Below are 11831 nucleotides of genomic sequence, written 5' to 3'. Positions count from 1 at the left end.
TCTGTCAGTTAGCTGGAGATGTAGAAATTTCTGTTTCTGTGTAAAATGGCTTGTTTAAAGGGAGCCCTGGGCCATCCTTTCGTCCTGTGGGTGTCCCCACATCCTCTCGGGATAAGTCCAGTTAGGGGAGGGCGCGTGCCGGGGCACCTGTGGCCCGTTAGTCAGGAGTGAGATCACAGTGAGGAGGCCTGGGAGAGGACAGGATGGGTGGAGGCGAAGGGAGGGGGCCTGGGAGAGGACAGGATGGGTGGGGGCGAAGGAAGCTCGGCCGTGGGACTGCCAGAGCCAGTGAGGGATGGGAGAAACCGTTCTGGTGGGAAGGGTAGGAGAGCCTACACTTTTGGAGAAAGCTTGAAGTTGTGAGGAGACAAGCCAATGAAGCCTTCAAACTCGTGTCCCTCGATGGGTAAGAAGTGTGGCAGCCAGACTATGTATAAAATGCACGGCCCCAAGGGCCCTCGCTTGGGGCTTCCCACACGCGACCGTGCACGACTGTCGCTGGGCAGCTGCCGGGAACACAGGCACGGCTTCAGCGTCCCGTCCCCCCCCCCCAGAGCCCGCGTTCCCAGCGGCTCCCCGGGAGACGGCGACCTGACCGCTGGTTCGGACGCCATGCTTCGAGCAGTGAGATCCTACAAGTCACGCTTGTCCAATGTGGAATTGGGGGTGGTTCCTAGGAGCACAGGCCGGTCGGGACCATCAGCTGCTTCTCCTCCTCCTAGACCAGGGGAGGTCCTGGAAGAGTGAAGAGAGTCAGAGCAGGATGAGCTTGAATGGCTTTTGGCTTTGGCTGCTAAGATGGAGCTGTCAGGAACAGTGCCTCCCGTTCCCACTTCAGTACACCGTGGACGCCAGACCGAGGTGTGCGGCACCGAGGTCCTGTGTGGGCACCAGCGTGGGCACGGTGTTAGCGGTCAGTGCAGGGTGGTGTGGGCCATTGCCACACTGAAGGAAAAGGGCTCTGGAACCGCCCTGCTGGTCCCGATGCCAGCCTCGCCGCTCACCAGCAGTGTGACAGCTTCTCCATTTCCCTGTTCCTTAGTTTCCTCAACCATAACGTGGGGATCATGACCCTAACCTCATAAGGCCATTGTGAGGATTAAAGGAGCTGGAATGGGAGCCGGCATTTAGAAAACTGCTGTTGCTATGACGAGTGACCCTTGAAGCCACCCCACGCCTCTCCCAGCCCGCATCCCAGCATGCCAGCAGCCTGGCATCGCACACCTCCCGCTCACTCTGGGCCCAGCTCTGGGAGCAGAGGCCTTGTCATATTCCCGTCCGTGAGTCCCCTTGGCACGTGTGCCATTCTTCGGAGTGACGGCCGAATGGATCAAATACGGGATTGTTCTCTGCCAAGAAAAGATTGAGATCCATCAGCAGAAGACTTCGCCCCAGGTCTCCAAACCCAGGCTTCCCGCTAAACCCACAGGAAAGTCCTCGGCTGGATTCATTTTTGGATTGTGTCTCCGGAATATGTCAAAATAGCTTCCCCTGCCCAAGGGGAGGGATCCTTATCCCCAGCTGCTCAAGTCGGTCTGAGCCGTCACCGTGGGCCCTACGAGAGCACTACATTCTTGCAATGTGCACGATCATCTAAGTGGCGGAGTCCACTGCCACCAGGTCCCTTCACGACCTCGGAGCCCTATTGCCGTCAAGTAGATTACAATTCTGTAGGTAAATACCAGGCGGGGGTCTGTTCTAGCAACAGATAAGAGGGAAGCGAAGTGCAGGGGAAGAAAACGAGTCAGGGTGTCACTCTGAGGCTGGCTGGGTCTAGACACTGGCTCTTCCTTTGTCCTCCCCAATGGGTAATTCATGATCCCCAGCTACATCTGACATCACAGATGGCCAGTTTGGGTGGGGGGTAAGATATGTGGGCTGAGAGATACGAGGCTTTGTGTGATCTCGGGCAAACCACTTGACCCTCTGGAATTTCAGTTTCCTTGTTCATCAAGCCAAGATTAGAACGAGGTCCTTTTTAACCCTAAATTTCTAAATCTAGGTCATTCTGCGAAGATGCCTTCAGCTGCCAGGTGATTCCATTTAGCGTGGTATTTTGGAAATTTGCCACTAGAGGCCACTGTGAATACAGTTTCGCCTTCCAGCGTCTCTGAAAGGCAGAAGTTGGGGGGCCGCCTTCCATGATGCTAACTAAGCCAGGCCTGCCACCCCCGCAGGCAGAAAACCAGCCACTGCTCAGACTGCGAGGGGTCGACCCGGAATGGGAGCCCGGTGCTGCGCAGACCGAGGAGGGCCCCCTTGGCTGTCTCCTGAGTGGATGGAGGAGGAGCGGGGATGAGCCCCTGTGACCTGGGGCCTGATCCTGGAGCATGCTGCATCATAGAGACACTTCCTTCCAAGCCGCTCCATAACTCGCTTCACAGTTGACTTCCTTTATTCAATCAGTAATCTGGGAGCCCTTCTTTTACGCCTGGTGACAGCAGGTATTTCCATGGAATCAGAGAAAGTCAACCGGAAGGAACCTTTGGAAGAAAACGAAAAGTTATTGTTACACTTTCTCTGTTCCCTGGTTTGTGGAACCGTCTTACGTCTGTTTTTCTCTTAATCCCTCCAACCAGCCTCCGAGGGGGGCGGGCGTCATCATGCCCATTGGCAGGCGAGCCAACTGAGGACGGAATGCAAGTAGCACAAAGCCTTGTGCAGACTGATGAATGGATGGGCATACGGGACCCCAGGGTGCATGGCTGGTAACAGGCGGGGCTAGGACGCGAACTGGGAACTTCTGATCCCATGTTCGGCCCTTTTATACCCTCCTTTGACATACAGAGGAGAGAGATGGGGTGCAGAGATAGAAGATAATCTGGGGGGCAGGGCAGGGGGTTAGAGCTGAATCTCCTGCCTCCCAGGCTGGGCTGTCCAACCAGCGGCTCTGTCCCAGAGTGCCCGCAGCCCAGACTGGCTGGGAGGCCCCTTCCTCAGCTGTCTCCAAGGCCCTTCCCAGCCGAGCTTGCACCAAACCTGCCGGGGCTCGGCGGGGAGGGAGGGAGGGAAGGAGCACAAATGACCCTAATCAGTGTGTTTATTGGGTCATAACTGTATTAGCCTCACCACTCAGCTAATCACATAGAAATCACTTTCCTCTCCGTGAAGAGCTGGCCGCAGCTCCATTAAAAGCTGCTGGCCCGGTACCTGTGGAAGCGCTCTGCGCAGCAGAAGCAGCGGGGGCGGGGGAGACGCAATATTTCTGCTTCCTCATTACGCTGGCTGACTGGGAAAAATGGCCATTTCACATTCACTGTATAAGAAAAGCCCCAAGGGGAAGGGAGCCCCAGGTTCACAGCCGTCTTTTCGGCAACATTCAGCTCCAAGAGAAAATGTTTCCTTTGTGCCTCCCTTTTTGAAAGCATTTGCGATGCTGTTAAAGATAAAACAAGGAAAGGGAAGAACTCTGGTATTTGGGGAATATTCCAGGTGCCGGGATTTACACATATTGTTCCATTTCGTCCTCGGAAGGCCTGTGAACTAGGTGGCACAACGTCCATTTCATAGACGAGTCCACTTTGTGGATGCAGGCCCCACGCGGCGGGGCTGAGAGCTTCAAGCTTGGGGTCTGCTGTCACCCTCCATCAGACCCTACACTCCCCCAGGAACGGTTTCAGGTGGCTTTTTGTTTGTTTTAACCATTCTTTGCTCCCTCCTTCAGCTCCAAAAAGATGGAAACTAGTTTTCAAGCCAGAGGTCCCTGTGTGACCTTGATAACCTTTCCTAAGTCTCAGTTTTTCCATCTGTAGAGTGGGGGGCCCAGACCTGAGGGGCCCCTCTGGTCTAAACCTGGACAGTTTCCTGATGGTATTTTTCTTCCAGGCAACTCCCAGCCCATCCCGGTCTCACGCCCACTTGGAGGCCATGTTGGTATGGGTATTATTCTCCTCACTGGTTAAGCTGGGGGAATCGGGGAAGCAGAGATCCAATGAGGGGCTCAAAGCCACGCCGGGGGTGGAGAGAGCGCAGCACTTAGACCCCCAGGCAGGTGGCGGGGGAGGGGCGGTGGGGGGCTCTGAGAGGCTGGCGGCGGCAGCTCCCTGAGCCGGACCCCCGAGCCTGGCCCTGACTCCTGATGGAATTGCCGGAGACCCAGGGAACATGTATTTCCTGGGATTGGGGTAGCTTTCCCTAGCCGGGGTGGAGGAGGCGATCTGTGAAGCGCATCTGGTGTGCTCCCCGTTCCAGGGCAGGGCGCAGAGTGAATGGGGCCCCCGGAAGTCACTTCACAGCTGGCAGCTGGAGCTGCAGGTGAGCTCGGGGGCGGGGCCGGGCCACCGGGACTCCGGAGTCTGCAGAAAGCCCTGCCGGCCCAGTGACACTTTGTGCGCGCTTCCGTGTTCCTGGGCAGCCAGGAAGGCAAATGCAGACCGCTTGGCATAAAAATGACTTCAGAGCTTAAAGGCTGTGTTTCAGCCGCAGCGGCTTTTCAGGCTGCGCCGGTGCAGGTGCAGACAGGGGAGATGCTAAGGAGCAGAGGTAGCAGAGTCTGAGGGCCGGGGTGAAGCGACAGCCCCCCACCCCAGACCCCCAACCCTCACCCAGCAGCCTGAGGCGGGAGGGGCAGAGAGTCCCGAGGCCTAGGCCTCGCAGCACCGGCGGCAGGGGAGAAATGAGAGTGGTTTCTGGGAACAGAATTGATCATGGCCTCTCGGGTGAAAAGTCAGCTGTTCCACGCACACCCCAGGTCTGAGCGGGCCAATCAGGGAGGCGTCAAGTGTGCCGGCGGGAGGCGGGACCTTTGGGGAGGGCCACAGTTTGCTTTTAAGCTCCTGAAGAAATGTGAGGACTCATTCTCCATTTCCCAAGATGCTCAAACAAGCGGAAATGGGTTTATATCAAGCAGAGAGAGTTCAGGAGGCCCAAGAGCAGACTGGCTGACTGGGGGGTAATGTATCCAGATGTAATTAAACCCAGCTAAAAGAAGGAGAGGGAGGCTGAGGCCTGGGCTTTGGAAGACCAAGGGCCAAGGGCAAAAGTCTTCCGAGCACACCTCCTTGCTTGAGGGAAGAGGAGAAAAACAAAATCTACCTAAAAGAAGTGTTTTGGGAGTTCAGTGGAAGGAGAAATGCAGTCAGGTTGGAAGAATCCAGGCTGGCTTCTTGGAAGAGGTGATACCTGCAAGATAGTTACAATTGGGGCCTGGCAGCGAGGAAGTGGCAGGAGGAAAGGCCAGGGCAAGCAGTGCAGCTGCTTCACTTGGGTGCAAAGGCCGGTGGCGGGGTGGGCGATGTGTGGCCCCCCAGATCTTACTGTGGAAGGCCTAGAGAGATGGCTCATAGGCGATCATCAATCAGCAGAAGTTTAAGCGGACCTGTCCCTTGAAAGAGTTGTAGTGAGAGAAGAAAGGACCCGGGACACGGATTTTAATCCAAGTTCCATTCTTTTTTTTAATCTGTAGTTGCTGCTTCTTGGCAAGATAACCTTGCCAAGAAGTTAATTTCTTTACTTCATTCTTCTTCTTTTTTTTTTTTTCTTGTATTTTTTTTGAAGTGAGAAGCGGGGAGGCAGAGAGACAGACTCCCGCATGCGCCCAATGGGGATCCACCCGGCATGCCCACCAGAGGGCGATGCTCTGCCCATCTGGGGCATTGCTCTGTTGCAACCAGAGCCATTCTAGCGCCTGAGGTGGAGGCCATGGAGCCATCCTCAGCACCCGGGGCCAACTTTGCTCCAATGGAGTCTTGGCTGCAGGAAGGGAAGAGAAAGAGATAGAGAGAAAGGAGAGAGGGAAGGGTGGAGAAGTAGATGGGCACTTCTCCTGAGTGCCCTGGCTGGGAATCGAACCTGGGACTTCCACACACTGGAACGATGTTCTGTTACTGAGCCAACCGGCCAGGGCTCTTTCCCTCTTTAGGACTCAGTTTCCAGATCTATAAAATCTAGGTGAGTTGGATTATCTTTAAAGTCCTGAGCAGCAGTGAGGTTTCTAATGCCACAACTAACAGGACCAAGCTAACTACTGGGCTAGATGCAGGGGGGGGGGGTGCCGACAGGTCATGATGTTTGTGTCGGACATAGTGGAAAGTGGAAGGGTCAAGGACTTGAGCACAGGTCACATGTCCTGGACGAGGGCCGAGGGCCTGGGCCACATTGGGGGACACTGAGGCTCCCGGACAGACCGAGTGAGGACTGGAAGGAGGCAGCAAGGTGTCAGACACAGGGCCGTGGACCCACAGAGGCCCGCATGTACATGTCACCTCTGCCACTTACCTGTCTGAGCCTGGGCAAGCTAAGGTCCTGAACTACTTCATACTTCAGCTTCCTTATCTGTACAATGGAGCAGAGAATACCTGTTATTCTACAGATTCCTAGAAGATAAACTCAGCATGAGGGCTCCAGCTCCCCTGGACGGAGCTTTCTGGGAGGCTGGGCCTCCTCATCTCCCCCCCCCCCCAGCAGGGACCCAGCTCTGCCCCTGGCAGAGAGGAGTACAGGTTTGTCGATGACTTACAGTGAGTAGTGACGGTGTGGCGGGTGCCAAATTCTTACTGCTCTGCTTATTCTATGGCAGGTTCTTAGTAAACACAATAGATTTATAAGAATCCCTTCCCTTCTCTGTGGTCCTGGCCAAGGGACCTGTGGAGGGGGCAGGGGGCGGGACTCAGGCCCTGCTTGAAGGGTTACGTTATGAAGGGGGGTCTATGTTTCTTGGGGGTGGGGTGGACTTTTCATTTAGCTATTTGACAAATTGAGAACCTACTGTGTGCCAGGCACTGTCTTAGGGACAGGGGATGCAACACCGAACAAGACAAAAACACTTGCCCGCTTAACCCTGGGTTCCAGTGGGGAAACAGACAAGGATGCTGCTATGAGAGGGAATCAAGGAGGCTCAGGAGGACGAGGGTAACGAAGCACTGAGTTAGGTGGTGTGGTCAGAGGGGGCACTGCGGACAGGCTAAGGGAACAGCAGGTACAAAGGCCCTGAGACGGGAGCCTGCAGGGCCCACGAGGCCAGTGAGGGGCAGAGAAAGACGTGATTAAGTAGGAGAAGTCAGCAAAAAGGGACGGGGACAGAGCCCGTAGGCAGGCCTCCCTCTCTTGGAAAAGCGTGAGTGGCTGGAAGGAAAAGGAGGCATGAGAAGGGCGAGAGGGAGCCATGCCCAGGGGCTGCAGACAGGTGCCCTGGCAGGGCAGGGTGGGGAGGCTGGAGCCCAGGGGCAGGAAAGGCTGCTGGACCCGCACGAGGGCCCTGGGGCTTCCCTTCGTCCAGATGAAACCTGGACCGAGCTAGCTGGGCGCCATGATCTGGGAGAAGACAAGGGAGGGACAGCGTGGGGTTCTGGATGGGGTGGTGGGGCACCTGCCAGCGACACTGCCACCCTCCAGAAGGAACCGGGGCTGGCAGTGTGGAGAGCCCTGTGGTCGGCTGCTGCCTCTTCCTCTACCCAGCAGAACACGGCTTCTCCCCACACCTTCCCGGCCAGCTCCTCACTGCTCTCCGGTACCTGACCTTGTGGGTATTAGTGGAGTTTCTTATCCAGGGAAGAGTCAGGTGATCTTGAGGGTGTCACTCCCTCTCTCTGAACTTTTTAGTAAAAGGGAGGGTTTAACCTAGCTGGTCTCCAACCAAGCCCCTTCTAGCATTTCTATTAATGGATGCAATCAGACACTGCATCTCACCCACTTCCTTACGTTCGGAGTGGTTTCAGGTTCCTGCCATGCCCTCTGTCCTCCCTTCTCTCGCCGGGGCTGCCCTGTCTGGAGGGGCAGAGTAGTCTCTGCACCAGGACACCCGGCCCGGGGAGTACGTGGAGGCTCCGTTCCAGCCCACTCTCCGCTCCACCAGCCGCGTGCCCTGGCTGGCTCCGGGTGGCAGTTACCGGCAGTAAAGATCACCTTTCTCTAGTCTGTAGTAAGGTGCAGCGTGGGCCGCCCCTCCTCCCTGGCTGGCCCGGGTGGCAGTTACGGGCAGTAAAGATCACCTCTCTCTAGTCTGTAGTAAGGTGCAGCGTGGGCCGCCCCTCCTCCCTGGCTGGCCCGGGTGGCAGTTACGGGCAGTAAAGATCACCTCTCTCTAGTCTGTAGTAAGGTGCAGCGTGGGCCGCCCCTCCTCCCTGGCTGGCTCCGGGTGGCAGTTACGGGCAGTAAAGATCACCTCTCTCTAGTCTGTAGTAAGGTGCAGCGTGGGCCGCCCCTCCTTCCTGGTCCCGTGCGCATTCCTTCTCCTGCTCTTCCATGTCCCTTTGCCCCCACCATCCCCAGCCTCCAGCAGGAGGAGGATCGGAGGGCAGCTTCCCGGGACACGGAGGGCAGCAGCTGGCACCCGTGAGGAGCCCCGCCTCCGGAGCCGCGGTGCTTTTCCTCTCCTTATCAATGCTGAGACTTGTCTCTCCAAATTGCTCTGCCGTCATTAGCACCACGGAGTGGGTCAGAGGAGCGCGCGTCTGCAGTCTTGGATGGCAGGGGCAAAACGCTGATGCTGATTATTCCGGATCTTCTGGGCATGGCCCGTTCCGTGCTCACAGTCCTTAATCAGAGGGACGAGTGTTGGTTAACGAGATGGGGTAGGCCGGAGCCACGGTTAGTTCTAATCTGGCTGCAGCACCTGCTGGCCTGTCTGGACATCACTGACCTGGAAGTTGAAGTATCCCTCCAAGGAGAAATGACCCACCCCAACAGCAACGCCCGTGGACTGCTTTCGAACCAGGAGCCAGTCATGGGAGCAAGGACCGTGAGCATTCTGCCCTGGGCCTGACCAGCAAGTATTGTGTTCCGGGGCTCACTGGTTGGCCATGTGGTCGAGAAGTATCTTTCAGACCAGCCTTTCTTCAATGTCCCCTCTGAAAAGTCTCAGTACCTGGAGGAGGCCAAGGACTATGTATGGCCTTACATCCCAGTCCCTCACCTCTTGGCCTCATCTTCTCCCTCTGCGACCTCACCCTGTGCTCCAGCCATACCAGGGTCCCCAAATACTGCTCTCTGGCCCTTAATCATGCTGGTTCTCTGCCACGAGCGCCTGCTCAGCCTGGTCCCCCAGGCAGAAGTTTGTCATTGTCTGTGGCAGCCGCCGTCCTGCCGATGCCCTAACCTCCACCCCTCCAGTGCGCTCTAGCCTGGCACCCACTGCCAGCGCCTGCAGTTTTCTCTGGCGTCCGGAGCCTGCCTTGCTGCTCTGTGCTGGTCGGACTGGAAGTGCCAGGGCATGAACGCCCTCCAGAAGCGGCCCTCAGCCCCTGAGCCCATTGCTGCCTTCCGCCGGTGTCTCCATCCCCTGCTCCCTCATGCCTCTGGCAGGCTACGTCTGAGTCCTGTTGTCCCCCTTGGTGGGGACGAGCCCTGGCTGCCCACAACGATAACTGACGAGATGACCACCTTGCTGGCGGCCTTCCCTGTCTCATCTCCACACGCCCCACACGACCTTTTCTTACTCTCCCAGGTAAACTCCTCACATTCAAATCTCTCTCCCAGGGTCTGGTCCTAGGGGGACCAAGCAGACGTCATCTTCAATGCCCTTCAATATCACCTCCTTCTTGTAGTTTCCCCTGACCCTACCTTGTTCCCACTCCTGGGGCAGATTCACCCGCCACGCTGCTCTGTTCCCAGGGCCCTGAGCACCTTAACGGCACACCTCACGTGGCACCGGGGCTGACCTGCATGCTTGTCCCAGGGCCCCCACTATCCCGGGGACTCTCTGGGGACAGATACGGCTCTTTTTGCATCTTTATTCTCTGAGCCTAGGACAATGCCTGGCACAGAGCGGGTACGTAATACAATTCTTTGCCAAAGAGCTAGCGGTAGAAATGCTATGACTAAGAGGGACTGGAGAGAAAGACAAGTCCAGAATCTTTCTAGAAAGAGGCTCGGGGGTTGCTGCTCCGGATGTTGTCCCGTTATAGAGTTGCAGTTTCAATGTCACCACTTACCTGCTGAACAACCTGCAGTGGCTCCCCTTATTGCCCTCCCCAACATAGCCTAACGTCATAGATGGCTTTTAAGACACCCCATTATCTGGCCTCATCCGAAGAGGCACTCAAGTGTCTTGTACAGAGCCAGGCTTTGGTCTCAACAGCCTGGGTCCGATTCTCACTCTGCCAAGTTCCCAGTTGGGTGATCATGGGCAAGCTACTTAGCCTCTCTCTGGACATTAGTTTCCTTCCTTCCTTATTTATTTATTTATTGAGAGAGGCAGGGAGAGAGAGAGAGAGAGAGAGAGAGACAGGAACATCAAGCTGCTCCTGTATGTTCCGTGCCCTGGGAATCGAACTAGCAACCTCCATGCTCCGGCATGACGCTCCAACCAACCGAGCTATTCAGCCAGGGCTTAATTTTTATTGCTTATTAGAGAGACAGAGAAAGGAAGGGAGAGGGAGAGGAGGAGGAAGGGAAGCATTTGTTGTTCCACTCAGTCGTGCATTTTTTTGGCTGCCTCCTGTGTGTGTGCCCTGACTGGGGATCGAACCTGCAACCTTGTTGTTTCTGGATGATGCTCTTAACCAACTGAACTAATTGGCCAGGGCCAGCTTCCTTGTTTATTAAATGTAGATAATAATACCTCACACTTATAATTATTTCGAGAATTTAAAGCTATCCATGCTACAACCCACTGAACTGCAGTTTTAAAAGGTGAATTTTATGGTATGTGCATAATATCTTTTTTTAAAAAAAGATTTTATTTATTTATTTTTTTTATTATTTTTTTGTATTTTTCCGAAGCTGGAAACGGGGAGAGACAGTCAGACAGACTCCCGCATGCACCCGACAGGGATCCACCCAGCACGCCCACCAGGGGCTACGCTCTGCCCACCAGGGGGAGATGCTCTGCCCCTCCGGGGCGTCTCTCTGTCGGGACCAGAGCCACTCTAACGTCTAGGGCAGAGGCCAAGGAGCCATCCCCAGCGCCCGGGCCATCTTTGCTCCAATGGAGCCTTGCTGCAGGAGGGGAAGAGAGAGACAGAGAGGAAGGAGAGGGGGAGGGGTGGAGCAGATGGGCGCCTCTCCTGTGTGCCCTGGCCGGGAATCGAACCCGGGACCCCTGCACACCAGGCCGATGTTCTACCACTGAGCCAACTGGCCAGGGCTAAGATTTTATTTATTCATTTTAGAGAGAGGAGAGATGGGAGGTGAGGGAAGACTGGGAGGCATTGACCTGGCATGGGTTTCAAACCAGCAACCTCAGCATTCCAGGTGGACTATCCACTGCGCCACCACAGGCCAGGTGATACCTTTTTAAAAAATGAAGTATTGTGTCTGGCACAGGGAGGGCTCTTTGAAAATATAATGGTGGATATCATTGTTGTCAAGGAGGTTTCTCAAGTGCCCTGGCACAGGCCAAGACCAGAGCAGATACTCAGTAAATACTAGTGGGATTAATGAATGACATGTTCCACAAGGACGTTGGGAGCAGTGTCCAGGACAGGACCGGTATGCGGGAGCAGGCATTTGAAGACCACAGAGATTCCAAACCCTGTTGTGTATCCCTCGAGAAAGGAGGCCCAAAGTACTCTCCCATAGAGAGGCCTCAGGACCAAACCGCAGTGGGGCCTTCCTGCCCAGCTGTGCCCCACTGTCCTGGGAATGCCAGCACCTCTGCCCCTTGCTGTTGGTACCAGGTGACCAGCCAATACGGTGCCATGGCTGAAAGGAGCACACTTAACCCAGGCCGAGGAATGTGTTCTCACATTTATCTTTGACTCTGACTGTATCTAACGTTCTGGGAACTGACTTCAAGCAGAATCTCCACTAACCATTTAAGGCCCAGCTGCCAAAGACAGGGCCCAAGAGGCGTGGCTTTTCTGGGTCCAGTCTCAGGATCTTGGACCCTCCCGCTCCTCCACCCCCACCCCCGCACCTAGGCGCATCGGAGTCAGGAGGAGGCTCCATCTCAG

This window comes from Saccopteryx bilineata, chromosome 1 (assembly GCF_036850765.1).
Source record: "Saccopteryx bilineata isolate mSacBil1 chromosome 1, mSacBil1_pri_phased_curated, whole genome shotgun sequence".
Classification (NCBI taxonomy): Eukaryota; Metazoa; Chordata; class Mammalia; order Chiroptera; family Emballonuridae; genus Saccopteryx; species Saccopteryx bilineata.
The sequence above is the reverse complement of the archived record's forward strand: the minus strand, read 5'-3'. Positions refer to the sequence as shown.